The sequence below is a fragment of the Cheilinus undulatus genome, linkage group 8 (genome assembly GCF_018320785.1).
Source record: "Cheilinus undulatus linkage group 8, ASM1832078v1, whole genome shotgun sequence".
NCBI lineage: Eukaryota > Metazoa > Chordata > Actinopteri > Labriformes > Labridae > Cheilinus > Cheilinus undulatus.
Genome location: NC_054872.1, coordinates 24,571,301 through 24,577,410, shown reverse-complemented (window position 1 = coordinate 24,577,410; position 6,110 = coordinate 24,571,301). Strand labels below are relative to the sequence as shown.

Sequence of the window (6,110 nt, the reverse complement as noted above, 5' to 3'; positions counted from 1 at the left end):
GTTGGCTGAAAAAGTGGTTAAAAGAGGTTTAAAGGGGCATAAATAAGTATCTTCAACATCAGACCCAATAATAACATGAAACCATTTTCAGCTCCAAAATTATGTAACTGTTAGCCAGGACAGCTAGCACCCATGCCCCCAACACAAATTAATATCATCGATAAATCACAACTGGGGAGGGCTCATTCTCTTGGTTTGTCAGGGGGCCAGCTAAATCTGTTGGAGGGCCCGCTTGTAATAAAAAAATAGTATGCACAGGCCACGTGAGCTTCTAAGCTTTCTGTTTTTTTAGTCTAATGTTTTCGCCAACTTTGCTGTAGTTATTATCTATCTTTCTGTCTTGGGTTGGAGGGATTCATCATTGACAAGGTACACACAGAACCAATGTAGCCTTAGAGTTTAGTCAGATAGAATGAGACACAGCTAAGTAAGTGCTACTGGATACAGGTCAGAGGGTGCAGCGCTAAAAAGTGAGCACAGGGAATGCTGTTCAAATACCCCTGAATTAAAAACAAAAAAAGGTCTATTCCTACAGTTGATTTGCAGTTTACTCACAGAACAAACGTAACCCATTGCTTACCTCTTTAGATGTAAAGAGTGACAAAGCGTATTTCAAAGTATGTTGCAAAATGTTCAAAGTTCTGCTTTAAACTGAACTGAAAAGAAACAAGCCTATCTCATTGTTCTATCTCTCTGAGAAGATTTGCTTCAGGATTTTCTCACACACTTAGACACACACAAACCCGACTAACAGTTCAGCAACAGTCACTCAGTCTGCAGGCCAAAAAGAGATTGTATTAAAAGCGTGGCAAATATTTGTGGTTGGAAAGCAAAAGGCCAATTCTGCCAAAATATGCTCGAATGTAATCCTGCAGACTTCTTAGAAGCCAGAATATGAGAGGAATTAACAAAGAGTTAACCTTTTACTTAAATGGCACTATCTCTCTGTCACTGTTGGATGAAGGTAAAAATCATAACAAAGCATAACCCTGTATGTTTCATTATTTACAGTAGTTACTTATTATCATTCTTTGAAAAATCAAATGTATTTGCCAGTGTATAGAAACACAGTATACCTCTATTTCTTTATAATTCAAAAGGACTTTCACATTTTAAAAAAAGCATCAAGCAGTGTGACATAGGAGCATCTGGAAAAACAGAAAGTACCGAGAGGAATCTTATCTCTAACAAACCAAAGACAGCAGGAACTCTGATAATGTGTTTGAGAATGGATGCCAGACGGAAGGCAGATAACCTTCAGATAAGTGAAAATTGCACCATCAGCTCCAGTAACAGGGTTAGTGTTGCAAAGATGAAAAATGTGTTTTACTCCAGCTGTCTTTTCTGATAGAAAACAGCATTTATATCCTTTAAATTAAAACTGAAACCCCCTATATGATAAATCACCCAACAATGAACCACACAATAAAAGCTGCAGTGACTTTCTGAGTGCAGAGAGCAGGCATTTTTAGTTGGTTTTGATATTCATAAGTCAGTCTGAATGGTGGCCAACATGACCAACACATTATAATAGACTTATCAATCATCTCAACTGTTTGGAGTAGCAGGGGGCTAGAGCTGATTCCAATTTCACTCTTCCAAATAGAATCAACAGCCACAGTGCTCCACCTAGTGGTCAAATTTGTAAGTGCAAACAAACTGGAATATGCCATGCATGTTTTGATGGATGGATGAGTTCAATGAACTTAAGCTCTGCCAGCGACTACAGTAAACTCACACTTTGTAGAGGCCAACCCTGCTTGTTTCTGCAGGTAGAAGTTGCACATAGATGGCCATTATGGGTCATTCAAAAAGCTATATCAGAGATGATAATGTTTTTTAATCTACTGATATCAGCACATTGTAGCATAACTAAACTTAGAACAAAAAGTAAGGAAATCTGTGTTTGGTACATTATTTCTTTGATGTAACAATGCTCCTTGGCAATAAATTTTATACTGTTGGAAAGCCTGTTTATTACCCTTTTAAATGATGCCACATTTGTAAGGAACATGCATTTGTGGGATGAGCAGCAGAGCTGAGTATGTGGGTTGCGCCCATGAAAAATGTGCCAAATCTTCTCTGCCAATGCCAAACAGCTTATTTTGCTGTTGCTGCTGACTCTTGTTTTGAGCTTCTGGTACCCCCAGGTGCTGTGAGCAGGTGCTGTCGGCCCTGCTACATTCACGTAGACTGACTTGCAACAAATGCTGGTTGAAGAATGGGATGCCATCCCACAGCAGTGTGTGACCAGGCTGGTGACCAGCATGAGGAGGAGGTGTCAGGCTGTTGTGGCTGTGTATGGTTTTTCCACAAGCTACTGAGGCTCCTGTTTGCTAAATGAATAAATTGTTAAATTGTCAATATGTCTTGCTTCTTCAAACTTCAATCATCTAATTCACCACCAACAAACAAGAGTCAATGGCAGAATCAGTCAATCAATCAATCAATCAATTTAATTGGGCTCAGCAGGCAAACTAATGTCACAGGTGTCTCAGATTGATTTCAGTGATCCAAAGAGCCCTGCGACACAATACCATCCATGAGTTTCACTGAAAAACAAAAGATTGATTGTTTTTGACACTAAAATTTCAAATCTGATGGGATGTGTGGACAGAGTTCCCATCATGCACTTGGGTATTGAGTGTTAGATGTGTTCTAGTGTTCTGTGTGTAATTGTGTTTAGATTTTGCCTCTTGTACAGTGATCTCTGCTGGGGTTGTTTTGTCAGATTTCTTGTTGTTGTTTTCGTTGTTAGACACATTTGCACCATGAGTGAAGTTATCCGCTGAGTTAGAGTTTCACCAGTGACTGTCCTCTGGCGTCTTCATAAATCTGTTCCACAATTTGGTAATTTCACGTTTTCATTTCAGGCATCTTCAGATCTCAGTCAACGCAGAGTTTACATTAAAGTGCCAGAGTCTGAGTGGGATAACTTGTCCTGCAGAAACATCTTCAACTGAACTTTTAAAGGTACTGTTGTTATTCTTTATCTTTAGAAACAGCTGTACTGACCTAATAAAAGCATCCACTCATCGCTATTTACCTGAAAAAAAAAAAACAGCTACAGACATAATATAGAGCATTTCCTGTCTTCTTTTTAAAGAGGCACCAACCAAGCTGAAAAATTCAATCCTATATCAGTTAATTTTAAAATATATTCTTTTACTTTTTTTACATTTCAAGGTTTTTTATCCATATGCACATTAATATTTTTTGAATTTTTTTCATTGAGTTGTTTGATGTAGAATAGTTTTGTTGTGCAAATATCAGGCATTTGGTCCTAAAAGTGATAATTATGTTGAACTAAGTTTAGGGTGGCACTTTATTTACAGGGAATTTAAAGTCCCATCTACTTTTATTTGACAAGAACACTACAATAACACAGGCTTTGACTTTTAAAACATGAATATCTATTGCAGTTATAATCATGATTTTTTCCCCCATTGTCATTGCAGCTCCCTGAACAAAAATGCAGACATTCATTTTCTCTTATGATTATCTGGATATGTTTGAAATAACTGAAATTGAACATGTAGATCAGTATGTGAATCTGAGACAGTCTCTGAACATCATGTCTCTGTTTACTCTCTGGTCTTTGTTCTCAGTGTGCTCAGGAATGGAGCTTTAATCTGATTATGTTATTCAAGATGAAGAAAACAGTGAACACAGTTTGTTTCCTCAACCTCCACCATCGGCATTTTGAACATCTTCGCCAGTGTCTACATTCTGGTTGTGATCAGTGTGGACAGATGTGTGTCCGTGGTGTGGCTCATGTGGGCTCAGAACCACAGGAGTAAGGCGTCCTGTGTGAGTCTGGGTGTTTGGATGCTGTCTCTGATTCTCAGCTCTCCAGATGTTGTCTTCGGGGACACCTCTAATGATGGAGTCTTCATCCACTGTGTCCACAACTTTACCCTCTCGTATGACTTTGAATCTCTGTCTGTGGATGAGCTTTGGCACTTTCATTTTAAAGCCATGATCATCAGCCACTTCCTGCTGGGATTTATAATCCCGTTCACTGTCATTGTGTCCTTTTATTGTCTCAGGAGAAACCACACCCTGGCCAGCCAGTCCAGTCACATCTTTAAGATCATGGCTACAGTTATCATCAGCTTTTTCTTCTGCTGGGTCCTCTATCACACCTTCAATCTTATTCAACCCACTGTTCTATGTGTTTGTGGGTCACTGTTTCAGAGGTGAAGCTGGCAAATCTTATCCTGAAAGGTCAGTTTTTAGTACTGAGGTATAAGACTGTCACTGACATGTGAGACATGTGTAATAAGCTATCATTATAACATTATTCATGAGTCACAACAATATCAATTACTTGTATGAAAAATGTGAGTGATACTGATTATGTGAATTTGTCACAGGATTTTCATGCTGTAACATCTAGTGTATTATTCAGATTCTGTTGTCAGTGCCAGTGAATTAAAGTGGGAAGTCATTCATCATTTCTTTCAGTCATAACATTTTTGAAAATACATATTTTCCATTTACGAGAAACCAAATTAAAGAAGCAAACTTGAAATAAATATCCCCTCTCAATGCAACCCCATTAAGGCTGCACAAAGATGGTAACTGTCCAAGATGTAAAACTAAAGAAGGAACATTAATGCATCTTTATACCTCCGCCAAGGAGGTTATGTGATCAGCAGAGTTTGTTGGTTTGTTTGTTAGTTTATTTGTTAGTTTGTTTGTTTGCAACTCAAAAAGTTATGGACGGATTTTGATGAAATTTTCAACAAATGTCAGACATGGCATAAGGAAGATCTGATTAAATTTTGGGAGTGATCCGAATCACCGTCTGGATTCAGAAATTTTTTAAAGGATTCTGTACTGTTGGGAGATAGGGCTAATGGCAGAGGTCTGCGCTCTCCGAGTGCTTTTCTAGTTTTGGTATTGTGATTTGTTGAAAAGTTTTAGTAATTAAGTTCATTATTTCGCTGCATCAGTTTTGACAACAGAGTTTGTTTTAAAACCCTGTGGTTATTTATTAAAGTAAAAAACAGTTTTCCAAATAGATCAGGAAAAAAATACATTATTAATAACTTTAACAAAATTTTCCAAGAAATGTATTCTTTTATTTTGGAAAAAGGAATTTATCCCAACCGTTAAGAATTTTCTAGATCAAATTTATGAATTTTTACTCCTAGAGAGATTGACAAAAACATAACCCAGGCCACATTTTTATAGACTTCTGACTCCCTTTACCAACAAGCTTGGAAAACTTCCCAAGAGGTCTTTGATAACTAACATGCTGAAGTGAAGGGAGCCTGCAGAGAAAGTGAGATTCACAATAAAATAAACATATTATTCTTTTTCCTTCTATAAACGTGCCTCTGTTTCAGTATCAGTTTGCTTGGTATTCTTAGGTATGTAGTGGACAAATGGAAGCAGGAAGATGTAACTCTGCAGTTTCAGAAATTAGCCAGAAAGAAGATGAATGATTAAAAAACTTTAGGGAGTAAGAGTAGCCTACATTTTGGCTTAAAGTGGGGCTAAACAGTTTGCAAAAATAAGGTAATTGGGTAATTCCTCGTCTTATGCATTATTTAACAAACACAAGCCAAAAAAATAAAAAAAACACTCTGGATGCACGATTTTGAAAATATATATATTCAATCGTGATAATTTTGGCTCATATTGTAAATTTGATATCAGTTGCTTTATTGAAGGGGATGATCATTTGTATGTCATTCTTGTTTTGATAAAGAAAAACATATATAGACAAGGAAACTGAAAACATTTTTATTAAACTGGCATTCTGACACATTTCAGGTTATAGAAATATTGCACTTTCTGCTATCCTTTTCAATTAATTTTCCAGTCCAAGTTTGAAGGGATCCTGCAGAAGAACTCTTGGATGAGTGTTAATGGTTGGAGAAAGTGCAATAACCGGTATTGATTTTATTTCCTTTTTTAACACTTTTGAATATTTTACAGTACTAAGTAGGGTAATAGTTTACAGTCTCATTCACACTCTACGCCAGCAGGGGGCGGAAATGTATCAATTTGTTATTTTCCAACCGCCAATGAACCTAAAGAAAGAAGAAGAGGTCTACGTCACTGACGTTACTGTCGCAAGCAGCTCCGGGCATCGCTTA

General features: G+C 37.3%; 1 pseudogene; it reads left to right on the top strand.

Moving 5' to 3' along the window:
- The first annotated feature begins 3,508 nt into the window (after nucleotides 1-3,508).
- On the top strand, nucleotides 3,509-4,203 carry LOC121513509 (annotated as a pseudogene).
- The last annotated feature ends 1,907 nt before the right edge of the window (nucleotides 4,204-6,110 follow it).